We start from the raw sequence: 23,638 nt of genomic DNA on the forward strand, positions 1-23,638 counted from the left end.
GCCTAGGTTAAAAAAAGTTAAATATAAAGAGAGATGAAATTTCAGCATATGGCTCTGTATTAGCAATTACATGCATTAGTGGTTAAGCTAGTGTATTGTGTCTGCTTTATAAATGTTTATATTGCAGCTTTCTACTAATAGATGCTGATGACAGCCAGTGTTACGGAGACATGAAGTACAGTGTATGGCAGTAATCATTAGTTATGGCCCAGTAAACTAGCTACATATATTTGGTAATGTATCCAGTCCTAACCTGTGCTGATAGGAGCGTTGTTCCTTAATAATTTAACATGAGGTCATTGTCAACTGGGATGTAAATGTTTAACTTCTGATATTCAGCATATTTAAGTTTTAGAACTCTTTAAACATAAGCAAGCCTGTAAATAAAATGATACTGATCCTTACATAAAACTAGTCATATTCATTCTGAAATATTTTGTTTTTCTTATTGCCTGAGTACATGTATAAATGATGTATGGAGTCTCTTTGTCTGTTCTGAAAACACAGGCAGGTCTGTGGTGAGAGGCAACTTTGAAATCTAACACTGTTGTCAAGAAAATTAATTCACTGATCATTGTCCATAAAAATAAATGGAAAAATCCTACAGTTATGAATGGTCTCTGGATCTGTCTTCTTTTACATGGAAAGAAGGTGGTAAGTTTTCATTAAGCTATGATGGGTATTTAGATACCCAAATATTTAACTTTTGCCATATGTTTCTCTCAAATTCAGAACTGCTTTCGCATTTACAGATCACCTCTGAATAGCATGGTGATTGTGGAATGATCTGTTTAAGATGCAAAATGGAGCTTGTTTTAACGTCTTTGGCAATTAGAGACAGTCTTCTAGAATTGTCTGTGTTAAATTTTTGTAATTGTAACAATGAACATCTAATGTGAATTAAAAGAATAAATGAAGTATTTCTGATGGTATTCATCCGGAAACCGAGGCATGATTAGTAAATAATTAATTGTCAGTGTTATGTCTTTGCATAGCTTCACTGGCTGGATCCCAAAAATGCTGATTTTTCACAGTGGTGAAAAGATGAAGGGCTTTTCTTGGATGTTGAGTTCAGGACGGCAGAGTTTACAAGTTCCTGTGACAAGTCTGAAAAATGACCTGTGGACCTTATCCTATATGTGTAAGCCTGCAGGGCAGCGACTGCTGAGCTGTTCTGTGCCCACTGAGTTCTGGGGTGAACAAGCTACTTTATGCGTTGAAAAACATTTAGAAAAACATTAGGCATTTTAGTGATTTTCAGTAAGAGCTTGTAAGAACCTGTTACATTCTCGGAGAGGTCTAGTGGATTTGTGTCCCAGCGAATTCTTACATGCTTTCAACCCTTGGGAGTTAATTAGTCCTTAGCACCAGCAACTTTTTCCTCTGGAGCTTTAAATGCAAAGGATCAGCAGTACTACAAATCATCTCTTGGTTCATGTCTGACCAAGTATTAGGGTGCATAAATCTGATGTCCAAAGTATTAGTAACATAGGCAAGCATGGATTGAAGATCCTGAAGTAATTTTATGAGTTATGAAGAGTTTGAACCAAAGATTATGTATTTTGAGCCTTTTGACAGATACTTTTGAGGTGAGATGGAAGACAGGTAGAGAGGAGGGAGCCATTTAGGACAGATTCAGCAATAACCCTGTTGTGGTGTCATATATGTTTGGTTTACTGAATATCTACACCTGATCATATAAAGGTGTTTATTAACACTAACAGGTAATCAGCTATATTGGTTACTGATGTAGATTGAGTTAATTTGTATTTGTTGCTCGGTCCGAAATGTGACATGAGGTTTCAGTGTGCTATTTACACAGGAGAAAGTCTGCACACGCATAGTCCTTTTGCCATCTGAATGCTTTCTGTTGTCACTTCAGGGCAGATGAAACCATAATAATTGAGGAATAGAGGAAGCTAATCTTTATCATAGGCCAATGTGCTTAAGATCTTTCTAACCAGTACATATGTTCAGACTTATGTCAACTGCTATTACTAATTCATGATTCCTTGATGTGACTTCTTGGATATTCTTTATCTCACTTTCACATGCTGTTTATTTTATCTGTTGCTTTACTTCTATTTCAGTGCTCAACTGGATTAGATCACAGAATCGTAGAATAGTAAGGGTTGGAAAGGACCTTAAGATCATCTGCAGTTGTCACTGTTTTAGATGATATGTCTGTTGAGAATGGCATCATTAGTGCTTTGAGAGAAGACAGAAATCTAGCTATTTTATTGGTGGCGATATCTTAAGAAAGTATAGTGCTTTCTGAACTTCTGTTGCACTTGTTCAGCTTGTTCCATTCCCATTCAAGTTGTTGCATGCTACTAGTATAAGAAGCCAGTATCAGTGGCCTAGTCAGATGGATTTCTAAGTTAGCAGGGCTCTGTGGTTAAGATCTGCTCTATGATTTGGGTTAGTGGTTTAAATTTCAGGCTGTGGTACGAGGATTTGTGGAGGGGAAATTCCTTTTAGGGCCCGACAACCGCTTTATCTGATATAGATATGCAAATAGGTAAGTGCCATGATATTTTTATTTGATCAGCTGATTTGCTTACAAATCTCTTGAATCATTCTCTCTCAAAACAAAAGGGATTTAAATTTGTATGGTTTATGTTGTAAGAATGCAGTTGCATTTCAGATAAAAGGTTTGTGATTAAATAAAAGAGCATGGGGAGGGAGGATATGTTCATGTACAGTACCATGAGTGATATTAAACATCAAAGGCCATGCTGTCAGAGTCTGAGTGGGGAGTTACAATCTGGCATGTGTAAAGTATCATAGCTGATGCTGAAGTTTCTCAGTTAAAATATTTCTGAGAAATAAAATAAAAATAGCTAGATGCTCTGATACGCCACAAGTTGTGAGCTTTATGGAGGTCTTCTGTAAACAGAAGTTGGGATTGCACAAGTTGTTTTGGTAGTTGGTGTGGGTTTTTGTTTCGATGTTTTGGGGTTTTGTTTGTTTTTTTGTTGTTTTGGTTTATTTATTTTTTTTTAATATATGTAAAGCTAATTCTTGTCTGTAAAGAGGTGGTGTTTCAAGGCAGCATTCCCTGTGTCTTCAGCCCCCACCCTGGTGTTCTCTAGCATCAGATTAAGATGGTCCATTGCATAAATTGGGAGACATAAAAGAGAACCCAGAAATGAGAGTTTTCCAAAATGAGCAGTGTGTTGAAAGTCATCTGAACTTCAGATCAGGCTCCTAAAGATACATTTCAGCTGTGATTGTTAGTGACAGAGAAATATAAATGGGCCCTTTCTGCTTGCACTTGTCACATGGGACAGTCAGCCTTTGTGTAAAAAGAGTCTGTATGAGCTTCACTTGTTTGTCAATCTTTTTCCTTTGCCTTTCTGCTTAAGAATAAACCCCCAAATTTTAGTACTTGCCTTGTGAAAATTGTTAGGTCTGTTTAGTTAGAGTGAGCACTGTTCAGGTGTCTTTTTTTATTGGGAAAGAAGAGAGGAGATGACTAGAAAACTGTTCTTTTTATCTATATTTCCCTATTACTCTCACTAGCATGCCAAATATCTAATGAAAAACTGCCTTGTGAATGTTTATTTATTTATTTATTGAACAAAGCCTGGTCTGCCAATGTGATCTTATGGTTCCATAGTGCTAGACTAATATACTATAAGTGGCAATAATATGAAGCTCTGTCTTGGCATCTTTAACCCCACCTGTGGGATTAATGCAAGAATTTATTTGCTTCCCCTCTTCCCTTCTGCCTTTAGTATTAATTTAAACGGTAGTACTGGATGCTTATTATGTCCAAATTGGAAAGGAAAAAACCTATTACTTAAGGGTATAATAAAGCCAAGCTTTTTCATTTGAATTTTTCATTTTTAGAAATTGGTGGTAGCATTTATCTAAGGTGAGACGCAAAAACAGTGGAGCCTGTATGGAATGAAAAATGAAAGAATTTTCCTGTCCCTGCTACAGATCCAGATGTTCTTATCACAAGAGAAGCCTTCACTGTACCAGATATAGTCTTATATGAGTTATGTTCATCCTTTGGTGTACTATAGCATGCTTAAGATCAAGGTGATAAACGTCTGAGTAGCCTAATAAATGTGATCACCTGGTGGGTTTTTTTGTTGTACAGAACTCTGGAGCAGGCAATACTCCTTGACACAGTGAGCATATGAGTGCTGGTACACCTCTGTTTAGGACCTAAATATCCCTTTACAGGTTACTATACATTCTTCCTTTAGAGTTGGAGAAGATTTATCTTACATTTCACAAAGGGAAGATAAAAATAGCTAATGACTTCAATACATTGGTTAGTAAAGTTAACAGCCTCAAGTAGCATAACATGCAAACCACAGAACAAATGCAGGAAAAGCAAGACTGACTCAGCCTTGAGTTTTCTGCTGTGACCATATTAGCATGATGGAAGGGTTCATTCAGTAGACCCGACAGACAACTGGAGACTCAAACTGTTGAAGAATAAATTATCAGTTTTAATCTCTTTGGGGGAAAAAAAAAGAACCTTGGGAACCAAGGTAGTAATTAGTCTGAAGCAGTGTGATTAGCCCCATTTGGAGTGGAATTTAATTTGGAAGCAATTAAATTAACATAGACTGAGTCTGGTGAGCTTGGGGAAGGGTTGACAATAGGGTTTTGTGTCAAAATGCAGTAGTTAACACACTCTCTGCTATTTTGGATAATTTAACTTGTAATTTAACATAACTTTCATCTTGCAATTTGTCATAAATTCAAAGGCAACTAATTTTCTGTAAATAAAATCGCCCTTCTTTGTAGAAAAGAAAAGGTAGTTGGTTTGAACTTTAGTTCCTAGTCAGTAATGGTCAAGCAGATAGGACAACATCCCTTCTTTTATTACACTTGAGATTGATGCCCCTCTTCTCACCCTCCTTCCCTGCAGCTTTTTTCCTTCCTCTGTACTACCTAGCTTTTGCTGATACTGCACACAGTTTCCAGGGAAGAAGCTTTCTTGTGATTGAGGGATTGAGCCTTTTTTTCACTCTGATTTGCTTCAAGATTTGTGGGATGCACATGATACCCACCTGTAATGGCAGGAATGGGGTGGGAGAAAGCACTTTGTGGCATACTGATTGATCTGCCACCATGGTTAAAGGAGGAAAGACGCAAGACCACTACTGGTGTAACCACGGAAGTGCCATGAAGGCACCTGACAAGAAAAGGTCGTCTTTGTGTTGGAGCTAATGGGCTTTTTTGTTTTGAAAAAGGATGGAAATGAAGGAACCAGACTTAGTGGCTCTACCATCTTTTCTGCAGTGGAAAAGAGAGGACAGCATTGTCCAAAAGTTGGTGCTCATTCTAGACAACATGAAGGTTGGGATCAGATCTTCAGCAGAGGACTTTGGTGAGAAAGAGCCAGTCCAGTGCTGCCCATTTGCCCTGGCTGCAGCGTTCTGGTGATGTCTGCACCCGCTGTTTGGGGAAGGGTTCTCTAGAGAAGCTGCTTAGGAGTTCTTCATTGCCTTGAGCTCCTTCTGCATGTGTAAGTACAATGTTGGCAGGGGTTGCTGCTGCAGCTGCTATAGGTGTACCAGGCTTCTGGGCAGAGTGGGTTGTTCCTTCCTCAGTGAAGAGGGGAGGCTGAAGGACCATGTTAGGATTGTACCAGCTGATTCCTTGACCATTGCCTGGCTTCCAGATAAGAATTGGATGCTGAAAACACCTTGTTTTGGAGACGAGGAGGGACTAAAGGTAGTCCCTTCCTTCCTCAAAAAAACCCACAGTGCTGTTGTAGTTGCTTTTGGCTAAGTGCCTGTGAAGTATAGTGCATTGTATCTCTTGTGGTTGCTTTAGGTTTCACACCTTGTTGTGTCAAGGTGTCAAGAATTCCTTGAACTTGTGGGACTTCTGTTTTCTGCTGGCACAGTAGGTTTGCAATTGGCAGTAAAGAATAATAACATTTTAAGGTGTAGTCACATATGTCTGTGGAATGTGGTTTGAGCATATATTTTAAAAGGAGGGACGCAAGTTTAGCTGTATGTGTTTTGCAGTGATAGATGATTTGAAAAGTTCTTCAGTTTACGGATAATTGTTCAAATTTCTCTTGTCAGGTTTTCACTAGGCAGGTTAATGGTGTATGTCACTCAGCCAGATTGGAGCAAAACAGCATATGGAATCTAGTCATCCTTAACTTACTATGAAACCCTTTGCATGCTGGTGGGTACAAGAATCAAGCTGGAGTGTAAAAAAAAAAAAAGGTGAGAAGTACAGAGCCCAGCTGGCTGTGTTACTCCTCAGACAGTGACTGCACTGTTTTAAACACAGACCACAAACAGGGAAGCGGTGGCTGTAATCTCCCTCCTTAGCCTCTCGCATGTCTAGCCAGAAAAGGCAATAAAGGCTCTTCCAGACATCTCATTTTCTCAGCCGGACTTGAACAATGAGCTGATAATCCTATGATCTCTCTCTCTTACCTTCCCTTTTCCTTGGAGGGGAAGAAAGAGGGGAAGGAACTAGCATTCTTGAGATGCATCTAGGTTTTAATGACTGTTGATTGTGGTGCAGAATCCTGCTGTGTTTGTGGTTTGTTTTGTAGCAGCATTCTACAGCCTTATGAACTGACACTCAGATGAAGGTTTAACCTGACAGACCCTTTTTGCAGGGTCTGCAGGGCAGTAATGGGTAGACAAAGGCCACGTTTGGAGATGGTTTTGGTTTTGTTTTCTGGTCGCAAATAGATCTCCTCCACAATTTATTCATTGTACTGTGAATGGAAGAGCGGATGTTTTGATTTGAAAGGGAATCTTATTTATAATACTTGAGTATAAACTAACTGTGGGGAGGAAGTCTTATGGGAAAGCAAAACAGCCTTATTAGGCCATCTTGTTCTGGGACAGCAAGTAATAATCCTTATGGTGTTTTGTGTCAGGGACAAGTGTGTGTACATGTATTTTTAGAAGGGCTTCCAAAGGGCAGCTTGGCTGTGTGTGGGTTTGTTTACGGTTCTGTGTTATGCAAAACATGGTATATTCCCTGCTCAACTCTCCTCCTGTTTTAAGTTCACAGTCTGCCTTTATCTGCCCCCTGTGAATATTGACTGGTGCAGCAAGCAGGAGGCTGGTAAATGATAGAGCTGTCTTTCCACCTCAGTTTCCTTATAAAAGGCATCAAACGGTAATTGCTTTTCATTCAGCGCTTCAGAAAGAGCAAGATGCAGAGCTGGGGTTTGCTTTTCCCCAGGGTGGCATGGGTGTGACTGATGGAACAGAGCCAGAAGAATTTGGCAAAGTAGCTAACTGTAAAGGGAATAATCTGTTTCTTCTGGTGATAGATGGCACTTAGAAGGCAGCTGAGCTTGAAAGCCATTTCTCATGCTAAGACACTGAGATGTGCAGCAGGTCCGCTACTGAGCAAATGGAAGCCTTCAGAGTGCAAGCTAACAGCTTGGCAGGTTATGCCTGGCAGGCGGCAAGTGATTCGATTTTAATTCCTGGGAGTATGTGTGGGTTTTGGTGTTTGTTTGTGGATCATAACATCTAGTAATTATAACATTTTTCTAATTACATGATGGTATGTGTCTAAGTTAAGAAATACCTTAAGACTCATTTAAAAGGACGTGCATTGTTGTTCCTAAATATAGTAAATTGCTCTAATATTGAAAGACTGATTCTGTTTAACTGCTGCACATGCCATTAAGAATACAGGATAAAAAACGTATTTTGGCTTATTACCACCGCTGAGCAGGTGTTAAGATACTGGCCCCTCATTTTTCTGTGGAGCAAATTGACAAGCTACCTGGGACAGAGCATCTTTGTGTGTTGCTTTCAAAGAAATAGCGATGGTGAGATTTGACATAAATATAGTGGAGTGATTAATCTTATTCGTAACAGTTGTAAGATACTTCTAGTCTAATTTGACAGGCAACAAACACTTTTAGCTCTTGGAGAGTAAATATTGTCATATTTACCTCTAGTTTGGTAAAAGAAGGGTCGTGTCTGGAGTACTGCTTGAGGAAGGGCTTCCTAGTCAGTATCTAAGTACCAAGTTTACACCCTGAGTTTCAGGGCTGTCTCTTGAAGAGATCTAAACTTTGAACAGTTGCTTTTGTTTGGAGTTGGAGTTTGAGAAATAAAATGAATGAAGAGATTTTTATATTGAATATCCAATAAATTATAAAGGTTCTGTACAAACAGGAAAGTCCAAAACCATTACAAAATTTGGATTTTTCTGGTAGGAGGTAAACCTGTGAGACTTGGTCACCAGCACACGTTATCTACTGCTCCATGAATACAGAAAATTCTAATCTTTAAGCTGTTTGGAATGATGTTAAGCGCTTGGTTCTGCTTAAAAGATTAGGGCTTAGGATTTGAGACCTGTTCTCCCTACGACAGTATTATTAAGCTTTCAAAAGCTGACTTACTTGCAGACAGTGACATGGGCGATTGGTCATCCCATGCCTCTTATGGAAAGAGGGACACTTGTCCTGATGTACAGTAAGGCATATGGAAAAAACATACTGACTAAAGCCTTATTCAGGCTTTTTCTCAACGGGCATGCCCATTTCTGTCTACTTCTATGAAAAAAAAATTCATCTCTAACAGAGTTCAAATGCACAGCTCTAAGTTAGTATGCCTACAGTGAAGCAGCTGCTTAGTTAAAATAAGTTAGTTTCTGAGAATTCAGTAAGGAAAATAAAATTATTAACTTCAACTGCCACTAATGCTTTGTGTTAGAGTAGTATAATCTAATAGATGTCTTAGGAGGGGCAAAAAAAGGAAAGTTTTTCTTGATCAAAGTACTTGTCTATATCACAAGGAGACTTCAGATTTTTTCAAAACAAAACACTTGGCACTAGTCAAAATACTTATTGTGCAGAACCTTTCAGAAGAATAAGCTGTTTGGAGTTGAAGGAGACCTTACTTTTCCCTCATTGGAAACTGTAGTCAGTTGACTATATCTTAATGAGTATTCTTGTTTATGCCTCTAAAGTGCTTATTATTTAATTCTTAAAGACAACTGGGAGGTTTTTTTTTTGAATGATAAGAACATGTTGATATTGCACTATTTTTTTTTAAAGCTGTGTCATATGTGCTATGATTTGTACAGTTACCTGATGATGTCATAGTTGTAGGTAGATATAAAGGAATCATAGAATGATTCTGTGGGATTCAGTAGGGTTGGAAAGGACCTTAAGATCATCTAGTTCCAACCCTCTGCCATGGGCAGGGGCACCTTCCACTAGACCAAGTTGCTCAACCATCCAGCCCCGTCAACCCTGTCCAACCTGGCCTTGAACACTGCCAGGGCTTCCTTGGGCAACCTGTTCCAGTGTCTCAGCACCCTCACAGTGAAGAATTTCTTCCTTATATCCAACCTAAATCTCCCCTGTTTAAGTTTGAACCCATTACCCCTTGTCCTATCACTACAGGCCCTAATGACATGTCATTTCATTTGTTAGACTGCCTGCTAGTTTTTCTTTATTGCTGTTAATACACTACTACGTAGTGGTGGCAGTAGATGAAAATCTGTTAGATGGCTGAGTAGGTACAGATGATTTTGGCAAAAGGAACCTGAAATTCAAGATGATTCCCATAGAATATCTATGTAAACTGCTAACTGTGGAGGGATTTCCTCTTACTGATGTTGTCAACCACCTGAAATAAGGGATGCTAATTCTATGTTAGCTGGACTCCTTAATAAAAGGACTGCATGCAGAGTTCAGCCTGGCAGAGAGCTTAGTGTGAAAACTGGTGGGTAGGGTGGACTTCAAGTCAACGAGAGCTTGGTAAAGATGTAGACAGACCCCAGTGGCCAGCTTTACTGAAATGGCCTACAGAAGAGGAGTGGTGGCTGACTGGAAATACTGTATGGGACAGTTGTATCCCAGGTAGCAAAATACAGACTTCTGCAAACCGAGATTACAGAAGACCTACAACATTGACCCTGATCACCAAATTACAATGATGCCTGAAACCATTTCGGTAACACAGAAGGGAAAAAAAGAAAGTGTATAAAGTGTTTAAGGAAGAGTCAGAATAAGTTACAGAATTGTATTTGTCTTCCAAATAACTATACTAACTTGGTATCTGTATTGTATTTACTAGCATATTGTCTGGTTTTTGGCCACCCCTAGAAGAGACACCACTTACTGCTGTATTTCTGCTGCTTATCATAGATCTCTCATCATGTAGTAGTAGGAATAATAGCAGGAACCTGAAAAAAAAAAAATCTGTTTATTTTACTGGTCTTCTTTTTTCGAAGTAATTACTAAATAACTTACTCTAACAACTATGTAAGGTCACTTAAGTTTGGTACTTGAGTCTCCCAGACTTCTTGCCTTCCCTTTCACAGTTAAAATTGCTTTATTTCACTGCTAGAGATACTCAGCCTTCATGGAAATAGAGAGTGAGATTTGCTTTTTGTTTTTGTGAAGAGAAGACAGAATTGTAATTTAAAGAGTACTTTATTACCTGAATTTTGTAGACATGGATTGGCAGGGTCTTAAGTCTCCAGGAAGGGCTTGCCCAGTGTACAGTGTTCTTGTAAACCCTGTGCTGCTGTATCGGGAAATACAGCTATTAGCTGCAGTTAAGAAGATGCATGTAAAACAGTTCCTCTCTTTCTCAATGCTGCATCCTCAGCATAATGAAAGAACTCCATGCATTATGAAACATGAAATTACGGGATTGGTAACCAAAAAAAAAAAAAAAAAGGCTGCTATTCCAGTTTGACATGCCTTTTGGAATTTCTTTGAAGGTTAAAGGTTTAGGCAAAAGGTCTGTGCTTGTTCCCTGGGAGTAAATTGGAGCTGAAAATCTACTGGGTGTTAATACCGAGTGGAACAGCTCTATGTGAAGCAAAGTTACTTAGAAGCTCCTTGTGTCTGCAATTATGACTCATCAGTTATTATTCCCTTTGTTATACACTTAGACTTTGATAACAATCATGGAATAATTCCGAGATTTTTACAATGTGATGAACATCTTGCTGCCAAATGTAGTAGCTTTAATCTCTTACAAGACAGTTCTGAAAAAGATCAGGGAATAGCAGTAGAGGAAAAGTAAAAGACCACTGCTACAGCCATGAAGGCTTAATGAACTTTCATACCTCTCTAGCATTAACAATATCCCTCTTGTTAAAAGTAAGCAGCAGCCTGAAGGTTGCAGTCACGCTATGTTTGTTTACATTGCTGTAAAAGAGACATGCATCTTCTGTGATTTGCTTGAATGAAGTTATTAGGGTCCAGTATCATCAAGGTGAAATGAAACCTGGCAGCTCCTTCTGTGAGGGAATTCTTATTTGGAGCCTCCTAGGTGGCCTCTTTAGTTGCAATATCTTTGTGTTCTGCTGAAAAAAAAGAAAATTATATATTCCATTGTTTCTTTTGGTTTTTAAGCAGATAAGTGGTAGTGGGTTTATGGTATAATTGAATGGCATTTTTTCTTGATGGTAATTTTCTCATAAGCAGGTACTGCAGCCACGTTGTTTCTGACATGTACATTATGGCATATTTGACAAAGTTGTAAGCCAGGGAATTAGAAATATATTTAATGCACTGCTTGTGTTTCTCAAAATACTGTTCTTGTTTCTGTCAACCTTATGTAAGAGGTGTTAAATGAAACAGGTGAGCTACAGCAGATGGTACTGCTGACTGCGCTGACATTAAGAAGATACTGTTTCTGCTCCAGAAGTCTCAGCTGGGCTGGCTACTTCTTAAACTATGTTTATTTGAGGGCTTTTTGGTTGTTTTGGGTTTTTCTTGGTGTCCTCAAGATACCACTGGAACTTCCTCAGGCCCATATAGGTGACTGCAAGGTGTTCTGATATCTGTGGTTGTATTAGTGTTTAAGGCCTTACCAATCTCTGATGTCTGTAATAATTGATTTCTAAGGAGGCTGCCTCCTGTGACACCTCTAAGTCTGAATTGCTTGTGCATTGTATTTCTTGCATATTGACAAGAGATGGTGAAGGATGTAGCCTGTTAGAGTGAGCGAGCTGAAATGTAAATGAAGTAGGTGATTTTTGCTGTGCTATGTCTTAATGAAGTTTGGTTCTAAAATACAACCATGACCATAATGTCTGCTTGCAAAGGTGTTGAGAAACTGAACGACTGTAGAGAAGATCCATAAAAATGAATATAAGATTGGCAATTAGAGACTTAATGCTTATCAGAAACAAAAATGAGAAATGCCTTTGCTATACTGGAAAACAGCAGGTTGTAATGCATATTTTCATTTGGAGAGAGACACATAACAGGGATCAGTCACTAAACCAGATGCTGGATAACTCATTCTGGAGGTGAGCCATGTGTTTTTGACAATGAAGATGATTAATCTTTTGAACAAACTACCATTTGGAAACAACATTGCATCCATCCTTTGAAATGTTTAAATTGAAACTGGAAGGTTTCGCTTTAACTTTTTGGAGGTGGAAATCTTTCCTAGATAAAATTTAGTGGCATGTGACAGGTACAATAGGTAATTCTGATCTATGAATTTAGGAATGCTCTTGCTTCCTAGCTTTGCACTCTGGTATGTTTTTGGCTGCTGCATTTGGAACAGTCTCCTTTGCTTAGGGTTTTTTTTGCTACAATGTGATGTGGTCTTAAGGTCCAGAGATAAGCTCCCAAAATACTTTTGTAACTGCTCACCCATTGGCATTGTAGAAGGTTCTGCCATCATAGTGAATGTCTTTATTAGGTAGCTTCTCTTCGATTTGTGCTTCTTGCATTTGTCTTATTTTTTCAAAACTCAATAACTCCCTGTGATGGCATTTGAGAAATGAGCTGTTTCTTAGGATTGTGACAGGTACAGATTCACTTTGTCCTTCTTATTATAATAAGCCATATTGCAAGAAAGGCTTGGTCTTTATGTTACTGGTATTTTAACTTTTTATCATTTGTGGTTTCAGGCTGTGCTTGGGAATACTTTGGTGCCTTCACCAATGCATTGGGCTGAACCTCAAGTAGAGTGCTTTGTAGCACTGTTTTCTTAGTATCATGGGCTTTTCTCATTCTTGTGAGGTTGAAAACACAGCTATGTTCTTCACACAGGACCTAGGAAATTCAGGGGATGGAGCATCTTACTCATCTCTTTTTTTGCACAGTTGGTCTGTTTCATTCACCACCTTTTGTATTTTGTTGTAGTAAATATTAATATAAAAAGTTCTGAAGTGGTGGTGTTTAGTTTAGTGTGGTTTAGCTTTAACAGCAGGACTGGCAGTGTAGGCATGGTACCTGTGATCAGGTGCCTTTTTGGTTGTTGCCTTTCCTTGAGGTAGAGTGACCCCTGTGATAATACTGAATTGTGCTTGAAAAACTGTTTCAGTTTTCTTTCCATTTTCCTTGTATGCTTGAATTCCTTTTTAAGAGTGTGTGAGTCAGAAGTGCCAGCTGAAAGAAGGGAGAGAACTTCATTCCTCAGGGCAGATGGGTCTGCTTATGAGAAAGGAGTTTCCAGAGACAGTATAGTACCTGGCAAATGCTGCAGAAAGTCATAGCTTACATGAAGTTCAGAAGCTGCAGTGGGGAGCTGAGAGAGCTAGCAAAGCCCTAGAGACTATGGACTAGTCCTCTATAAAGACTAGAATTGACTAAGGTAGTTTACAGGCTGGCAAACCTACTGACTTGGTTCAAGTTGAGCCCAGAAGGCATTCATTAGCAGGGAAAAAAGGCTTTTGTTGAACCAATCACACCTGGGTTTTCTTTTCTTGGGTAATTTATTATCACAGATGTTTAGATAAAACTTTTCTTTTACGTTTTGAAAAACCCTGGATTGTTTTTGGCAGTTTTTTGTAGAACAAATTCACTGGACAAATTCAGTTCTAGCTCAGGCCAACCTGGAGTCATAGGAGGGCATCATAAAGCAGTTAAGTATGAGCAATGGACTTCAGTATTGGATGACTTGAACAACAAAGGCTATAGTTGCTGTGGAATACACCTATAGCTGGAGAAGAAATTTTAAGAATGGCCATGTGCAATCAGATTAATACCTTATCTTCATGCTATCCTGCTTGTGTACTAGTTTTCTTCTTTATCATTTGTTGGGGAACAGTATAAGAATAAAGTAGCACACAGAGCTACTTTCTTAGTGATAAGTAAGTCAAGGAGAACTTGGGTCAAAGATGATTTCTTTTGTGCTTAAGGGAACTTCATGGGCATAGGTTTGCCCAGATGCTTTTTGAGTACTTGCAAGTTTGCAGTATGCAAAAAGCATAAGCTTTTATCAGTGTCCAAATTAGGAACACTGTGTGCGTATGTATTGAATACACAGGAGGAACTTGCTATTATAAATGTATTGATATAGTTGCCAGACATCAGCATGTGGATTTAAACAGACTGTTTAAGGGGCTATGAGTATATTTTGGTGATTTTTCAGGAGCCAACTACCTGATTAGTGGACACCTGTTCAGTATTTTAGCAGACCAGTTGAAATAATTAGTTAATAGATGGTCCTAGCTGTATGTTCTTTAGAGCTTTCTTTGAAAAATATTGCTTTTTTTTTTTTTTTCCTTTTTTAATCCTAAACCATATTCCTGTTAAATCATTGATGTGGAGCAGGGGAAAAGGCTCCAAAAACTCAGTAGTTACATGCATAGTTAAATAGTGGTTGCTTCCAGAAAGAAGGCTTCCTGATGCAGGAAGCCTTTTGAAGGAACTTCTCAAAAGGAAATTTAACACAATACTGTAAATCAAATGTAATACTCCACTGAATAGGAATTCTAGTGAATAACTGAATTGTGAGAGAACAGAGGTATTGTAGTAGCTGTTTAGCTTTTAATTAAAAATCAAAGTGGTCATATAATGATTTGTTTTGTTTTTTCTTTTTCCAGTTCTGTGCACCATGAAATGAACAGTTGTACTTGATCTTGTAAAATGTACACCATGTGGGAGAATGCAGGCAGGGGGAGACATGCAGACTCCTTTGGAACTGGCTTGTGAACTTCGTGGTTGTGTTTTTTTGAAATAAGTTGTTGTTAGAAATCATCTTGATACCTATCAGTTTCTCACATTTCATCCAAATAGAAGTTTGAACTGGACCTCTGTAAATTCTGAGGATTTGCTTATATAAACTCAAGAAGGTCATATCTTACTTGACTTTTGGAATATAAGAATTATATAAAAAAATTTATTAATTGGCTTGCCTTTTTTTCAGTAAATTTAGTTATAATATAAACAAAGCCCTAAAAATTCTAACACTGCAAAAATATGGAGTATATGCACTCCAGGAAAAAGTGCAAAACTTACATTTTTCTGGTTTGTACAGGGAGATTTTTGCAAAAATAAGGGAGGAGAGAAATGGGCTTGCGGCATAGTTTTGGAAGTTGCTTGATACGTGAGCAGGGATATCTAAAAGCAAGTACTTTACAACAGAGGAAAGTTTGAATAGAATTTATAGCAAATGCCAAGGTTAGACATTGTGCTGCTGGCAGGAATACAGAAAGAAGGCAAAAAATATTTAGGAAGTGTGTTCTTGATATGTCTTTCACACTGATGTAGTAGCCGGGGGAAGGGAGGGAGTTGGATAACATAGGCAATATGCGAAAGGAGCTGACTAAAAATCCCTTGATCTTAGAACTCTTACTCAGAATGGTTGTACTGAAAAAGACACTTTCATGTATAATACAGGAAGAATGCCTTCAGAAGCTTACTGTGTAGAAATGTTTGGGTGATTTTTAATGCTGTAATTCCAGCTTTTCCAGTACAATAAAAGTCACCGCCTGATTTAACTGTTATTGCTTATGCGAATTGAAATTTCACAGTGGTAGTTGTGACATCTGTCTGTCATCTTATATGATCACAAAGTCAATGTTTCTTGCAATAAATCTGTAGTTCAGAGTTTTGTTTATGCTTTTATCAACAATGAATATCCTGCTTTAGTGTGTTTATTTGTGGTAGAGGTATAGATTTGATACACAAGGTTGCCCTTGGGATTCTGGTCTGTTTACAAGCCCTGTTATAGAAAACCTATTTTGACATATGGCCAGTGATTCGTAAAGCCATGATAATTTAATTCTACAGCTACAGCAAATGAAAAGTACTTTTCAAATAAAGATAATTTTGTAGTGATTATCAACATGGATATGTTAATCACTTAAAGTTTTGTTAATGATTATTTTGTTAGTTAATAAGAAGAAAATAATTTCTTGGGTTTTGGTGCATTAGAAGTCTGATTCAGATTATACTTAGCTAGAGGGAAAGGCTCCCATCAACTTCCCCCCCCAGCCCAGCTACCTGTCAGGGGAGCTTAAGTATTAACCAGGGGTTTTTAATGATCTCAGATGACATCCAGGGCATTTCTCTCACTCAGGAAGCTAATAACCTGCTTTGATACGAGCTGGCAAGAAAGAGGTTTTCATGTCTCATTCCACCTTACTGTGATAGATCAAAAAGTCTTTTCTTTGTTCACCCAACAGTCTTGCTTAGGGGTAGTACTTTGTTAGCAGTGCTGTAGAAATTGATGAAAAACTTTTGCTCTTGTCTTGGTGCTAAGGGGCTTGGTAGGGCTCTGTTTGTGCTGTTGGGTTTCAAGAGCTACAGTTAGTGTCCTATTATAGAAAATATGCAGGTGAAATAAGAGGTAGGGTATTTTTCCTTTAATTAGCATTCCATATTGGTATTATTAATTCTTCATACCAACTCTTACAGTTTTTGCAGTTCTTTCTCTGCTGGACTGGCTTCTTCCCTACTGAGGGAAGTTTGATTTAACTCAGTGGCCATTAAAGTGAGCAAAGTCTTCTATCAGACTCTGAAGTTTACTTGACCAAAGACTTCACTGTTATAATATGCTGATTCCATATTTTGCTAGTGTCTAAGCTAAGATACTAAATATCTCATGTCCTGAGTGTACATATCTTAATGTTTTTCTAGTTGGGCTCAATTTCTCTTGCATTTGACTGTATGGTCACTACCGTGCCTTAAGAGAAGGTCAGCTGCATTTTTGCAGTTAAATACTAGTTTTAGTATACTGGTAATCCAGATCTCTGTGAAGAAATGTCTGTTTACTGTTGGACTATATGCATACATATGATTTCCTCATATTTAAAAATGTTATCCATGTTTTTCCTCTATACAACAAGAATGAATTACAGTTTTTATACCTGGCTGTTTTAAAAGGCAAATATTTGCTTGCTCTCTCTGCTGCAGGTTTAGGTTGCTTCTAATCTGAAATGGAAAAATACTGAGATGAGGTGTTTGGGGTTTTCTTGGGGTTTTTTTTTTTTTTTTTTAATGTATTTCCTAGAGACGTGCATACTGCTACAGAAGGCGGAGCTCGGATCAAATGGATTTCCTGCAGATTAAAATTAATATCTGTATAAAGAAGCTCTAGCTACTACTTTTGTAGTAGGTATGTTTGTAGATAGGTTTGTAGTATTTTACTTAGCATATATATGCCTTATAGAATCCCAAAATCTCAAGATGATTTGTTTTTCCCACTTGGCAATTGTGCTTTTGATCATTACTTGTGCACATAAAGATTGTCCGGACTTAACTTGTTATAATGAAATATTAATCTTTGTTAAAGTGAATGCAATATTGTGTCTTGAGGAAACTCAGGAAATAGTAGCAAGGCTAAAATTCTGTAGTACAACCTGAATTTTTTTCATACCTTTGAGAGAGGAGGGCAAGGTGTTAATATTACGGTGTGCTTCTAGGCATGAAAAGGCAACGCACATCTTAAAGAATATGACAATGTCTAACAAATAGTCTTAAGAAAAGCAAAATTGAACTGTCCAAATGAGTCCATCAGGCTTTTACCTCTCCATAATACTTGGTGAGAAAGTGGACAGTTACAGGCTTGAGCCTATGTTTGAAGCAGACACACCTGTAATATAAAAGTAAGAGGGGATGTCCTATTCTTTATCTCTTTTTGCTAAGTATGTTTGATAATCATAAAGGTTACCAAATGAAAGAATACTGGATACATATTCCATCTCCTTTAGGAAGGAGGGGTTGATTCAAACCCTAAAGTGACAAGAAGATGCTCATGGGCTGAAGTTACAATATTACAAAAAATGCTGCAGTCAAGGGCTATGGAGTAGCAATGCAGGTTTTGAGTATATAACAGTTGCCTCTTTGTACAATACATTTGGACCTTTTAACAACAGAATTGTATTTTGAGAGCATTTAGGAGCAATATCTTCCCTTATTTATTACAGCATTTGCTTAGTATGACATCACCAGAACTCCATTGTAGTTGTGTTTGACTGGAATGCTATGCTGTCCACAGGCAGTCTGTTGCAGAGCTCAAAATGCAAGGTCTTTGTAGTAGTCCTATCCAGAAATTGTGGATACTGCAGGTGTTGATCCCCCATCATTAGGCAGTATAAATTGTGATTTCTGTCATCTCAAAGGGGAGAGGTTTTAGAAAGCAAAGGAGGGAAAAATTAAAGTTGGGAAAAATTAAAAATTTCAGATTAACTGAAAAATGGTTTCAAATAGCGAGAGGGGAGGAAATAGTTTACTGACTGAAAAATGAGCACTAGAATCAGGATGATATTTTGGGAACATAAATTTACCAAAGAACTCGTAACTAGTGTAGAGTTTCTGTGAAGATAATTTTCACCCATTTTAAAATATCAGAACAAGCTTTAGTGGAAGGAATGGGCTGTACCTTATCTTCTTACCTAATTAACTTACTGCATATCTTCCTGCTTCTATGACAGGTCAGACTGAATGCATTTACAGTGATAAATAACCTTGCCAAGACCTTGGCCTGTTCATCCATTGCAGGGGTTACTGCATCCAAATAATGACATAGCCAAATACTGCATTTTAGAGGGAGACATTAAATAGCTATTGGGAATCAGAGTAAGATAAAGTGTATTGCCTGTGCCTGACTGGGAATATCACACTTCATTCCAGTGTGAGTGGGTTTGCTTAAAACCGTACAGAATATGTGAAATGTAGCTGTGGTGATGGAAGTGATGTTTGCTGATTTCTTGGAGGATATTAACTGTAACAGAGCTGAGTTTGAAGAGGGAATTGTTTTTATCTAGTGTAAATGGAATCTGAAAACAGCCTTCCACATCCACATAAATACTACAGGATGCCACTTATTTCATGGGAACTCAAGAGAGTTGCTTGCTTTAGTGGTGAGACCTTGGGGAAGAGTGATGACGTATGGCATCTAGTAACACTATTAATCTTTGTGTTGCTGAGCATCTGCAATGAGGTTGGCTATGGGATCCTTACTTAAACATATACGATATTGAAAGAATGTTATACGGTGTTGTGTTTCTTATAGGTAGCATCTAGAATTTACTCTGCTTTAATCTTTTGTTTGTTGGAGATGTTTAAGTTTAATCCTATCAATAGTTTTGGTTCACAGATAATTTTTGAGCTTCTCATCTAGAAGTGTATTATCAATCTAATATATTTTTTCACTATGACTTAGGTTTATCCATGCTTTATGTAATGTGATTTGTAAAACAAAGTTGGAATCTTACCTGGCTTTAGGCCACTGATTACAGCTAAACAGGCTTTTCTAGTGGATTATATTTAGCAAATAAAAAACTGTGAGAGCTTTTAAAAATTCAGATGAAAATTGAACTTAACTATCTTAAAGCTATTAGCGTTTTATAAATCTATATTTGATGATACGGTTGAGAAACACATCTAAAATACTTTAAATAATTGTTTTACTTCTTGCTACAGGAATTTTTCCATTGTGTAACTACCTATACAATATCTCTATTTTAGATTAAAATATGTAGTGAATCACAGAATCACAGATTATTTCTATGTAGTTTGTTTTAGTGATAGATAATTAAATGTAGGTTTGTAGTTTGGTAGTTCTGTTTTTTGTATTGCCTTCAACACCTTTTCCTGGATACAGTCTACTTATTTACATTTAGGGGTTTGAGCAACCTGGTCTAGTGGAAGGTGCCACCCTGTAATGGCTTAAGCACAGCTTTGCGGAGCTCTTTAGCCCCAGCCTGGATTTCCCTAGCACCTTAGACTATCTCATTTGAAATTACAACCACTTGAATCACGTTGGACTCTCCTCCCACAACTCTGAACATCTCTTGTGGATCAAGGTACAGTGGAGAGCATCTAAATCAAAGTCTTTGTCCCCTGCATGCTACCTCCAGCACTCTCTCCATGTGCCGAACTCAATGATTTAAAAAAAACCAATTTCTCACTTTCTACTATTCTATGTTATGGCTGTGTCAGAACAGAAAACTGATAGGTAAGAGAAGGAAAAATAAAAGTAAGCAACTAAGTAGAATCATTCACCAGTTTGAATCGTGTACCTTCAGATTTTTAGACCAAGATGGTGAGTCGAATTATAACTCTGGATGGAGTTTTTTCCTTCAGACAGGTTCACTAATGTTAGTCTTTGATGGTGGCAACTGCTAGTGTCTCAGCCTATTCTGATTTTATGGTTTGGTTTTTTTTTTTTTTTTTTTTTTTTTTTAAGTGTTTGCCTTGATTAGAAGTGATGTGCTACGGAATATCTGGAGGGTCAGTGTATGTTCCGAAGATGTCATTGTATCTCATCCAGTAATCCTGTGGACTGAAATCGCTTCCTTAGTCTTTCTTTAAATGCGGCTCTATATGTGTTAGTTATAATCACTGTAACTTCTTTTACACTAATCAAATGAAGACTTGATACTTATTCATGTGCAGATGGCAGGGGCTAATCTCTGAACCCTGCCAATCCTTAGCAGTTGGTTGAGTGTCAATGTACAAAATTCTCTAGCATTAATGATGAAGGCATTTTTGATTAACAATTCTGAACAATTCTGTATCAATAGATGTTGACATCACTTTTATTCATGAGTTTTGATAACTGCAGTAATTAAAGTAGCTGCAGCTAATGTATCATAAGATATAAATTTTATCCTTTGAATAGTTTCTGTATTGAGGACATTTTCTCATAGTAGGTGATGTCACTGTCAGTTGCTCCAAATGTGGCTGTATATCAATACGTGTCCACTATTTGTACCCTATTAAATGATTAGTTGGGATTGAGTATTGTATGATTTGGAGCTCTTACTATGTTTTTATGTACTGTATGGAAAACTTCAAATTGTTTAGATTATTTTATTTTCCTAAATAAATGCAGGATTGAAGAGTTAAACTATTTTATGTTTTGATGTTCAATACATTTTCTCACTACTTTCTGTCTGGATACAGAACCAATGTATTTTATTATTGGGAAGTAATATGGCCATGTAGAAAATAACTTAGGCTACAATATTTGTGTTGGCAATTTTATTTTCCAGGCATAACAACTCTGTTTTCTTTCTACACCCATTTGTGGAAAGATTAAATAACCGTAAATCACTTTTTCAAGGGCTGTGATGCTTCAGCTATTCTGTTTTATGCAGCTCTGGGCTGCATGGATTTAGGCAAGCTGTCATCTGTAACCTGGCCTAATTTAAATAATTTCTTACGAATCACAAGCCTAATCAAACTTTATCACAAGAAAGAAATAATTATTTTCTTTAAAACTGGCCCCAAATATGTAACTTGTCAGGCTGTTTAAATCAAAATTGTCATCCAAACAGGAGAAAAAAGCAGAGTATGTGTTCCCTTAAATCAGCTTGAGACAAGCAGGCTGGAGGCTTATAGAGAAAGATTTGAATTCTAGTTTTGGTTGAGGTTTTTTATAGGACTATTAGATTTAGAGCACCTGTGCTGAAAAATCAGTGTGTGCAATTGCTTAAATATAGCGATGTGACTGTTCCTCTGGGGGTGGGGAGCAGGTGTCAATCAGTTCTGTGGATTTTCACAGGTTTTAAATGATAAAACTGTTCTAAGTCTGAGAACAAAGTTGAGTACTTGCTGAAAAGTTCAGGCTTCATTTATATGACACCTTGGTGTCTCAAACTTGAAATATGTTTTTGCACCTGAGGAGGGCTGTGAGTTTGAACATAAGATTGCCTTCAATATGAAGATGTTTCAAAGTCCAATTAAAAAGAGAAGTTGGGACATGTGATGAGGCTTATGTGTTGGCTATTTCAAAATAATCTTACTTGTGTATTGCAATGTGGACTTCAGTAAAGCCTGAAAACCACAGCTTTTTCAGGGGTGAATAGTTAGTGTGATAGGTAGTTGAACCTAACCACAGCCTTATATTTCTGTTTGTGTGTCAGTTTAGCAAGCTGGAAAAGTTTTCTAGCATTCCTCATTCAACCTTCAGCTTTGTTTACTTAACGTACTAAGCACAAGATATGGTCCTTCTTGAAACGTAAAGGGAATGTTTCCCAAGGTGGGGTTGGAGAATCAATTTAGTACTGCCATCTGCTCTAGATTCTCCCCTGCCGCCCCCATTTCCAGCAATGAAATTTAACTTGTTTGCATCTATTCTTTTCCTGAGTCTCCTCTAGCTCCATTCCCAGCTGGATAACTGTCTCTAGACAATGTTTATAATCACTATCTTGTTTTCCTCCTGTGGTAACAAGTAATGTCTGGAGTACACGCTGATATCTGGCTTAGTATAACTAAAGCGTTGTTTTGCCTTTTTTATTATTATTTTCATTTCTGTTGGTCATGTTTCAAGAGGCTTCCCATTAAGTATTTCACAGCTCTTAAATGTTTGACTCATTATTTTAGTCATATGTGTTTCCTATCTTCACACAAAATTTCCTAGTCAGTGTGGTGCATTTGCAGTACATCCTTAAGGCATCACTGGTGTTTCTTGCTGTAGAGACTGCTTTTTGCTGCATGGTGAGTGTGATACATTCAGGGCTTTCATCTGCCTCGATTAATTCTGCAGTGGATGTGCAGTATTTCTGGGTAATGCAAGTAATGCTTTTAACTTGCCAGGCTATAGCAGCTGTATGAGGAAACTATCCTTACCAAACAGTAAATCCCACACTACACAGAGTTACAATATAAACCTGTTTTATAATGAAGAGGGATCCTGTGAGACTAAATTCAGTGCAGTGCAGAACAGCTTCAGAGGGCAAAGCTGCTCTTGAAGGCAGAGATATTTTTACTGTCAAGCGAGGAACTCTGATGTCCTCACATGCTTGAGTGCACAGAAAACAAAGTGGTCTTGCATAAGCCATGTAGAGAAAAAAGTGGTACTATAATTACATTATAAAGAGAAAAGGGTTCCAAATCCCGACTCCTAAATGAAGAAGTTTGGGCTTCTTGATTGCAAAACAACAGCTTTTGAGCCTGACATTGTTCTTTCTGTCTCGTCCCCACTCGAACTTGAAGAGGAAAGGAGCAAACAGCTGAAGGAATGATTGCTTGCCTGCTTTTGATGCTCTCTTGGGAACACGGCGGTTAAGATCACAAACTGCAGGACAAAATGCAGAGAAATTGTACATTGGTGCTCTATGCATGTATACATGCACACGCGTATGTGCTTGCATGTATACATACTTCTGTTTATTCCTCAGAGACATAAGGAAAAGTCATTCACTGCCTTATGCATAATTTTTTGTGGTGAATGACTGGGCTGATTTAACACTTGTTATTTTGATCTCATAGGACTATCATGATCTGCTTGAAACTATTTAATCTTGTAGCTGTTTTGGAGCTAGCGTAAGTATAGATTAGAAAAGCTTTTTTTTAAATCTCCGCATGAATTAAAATATTCTGACAGTTGAACATTTTGGTTTGTGTTTTTTCATCGTCACTGTAGATGTTTTAAAGATTTCTCATCTCGCATTTTTGTACCAGAATATAAGTGTTAGCTGGGCAGGATTTTTTCTTGTTTCTCTGGCA

At 37.8% G+C, this 23,638-nt stretch overlaps 1 protein-coding gene across 9 annotated transcripts in view; it reads left to right on the top strand.

Annotated features, from left to right (window-relative positions):
• The window catches only part of GULP1 (GULP PTB domain containing engulfment adaptor 1), a 157,522-nt gene that overhangs the window by 21,276 nt on the left and 112,608 nt on the right, over positions 1-23,638 (top strand). The gene's annotated exons all lie outside the window — the stretch shown is intronic.

Source organism: Strigops habroptila, chromosome 5, assembly GCF_004027225.2.
Source record: "Strigops habroptila isolate Jane chromosome 5, bStrHab1.2.pri, whole genome shotgun sequence".
Taxonomy (NCBI): Eukaryota; Metazoa; Chordata; class Aves; order Psittaciformes; family Psittacidae; genus Strigops; species Strigops habroptila.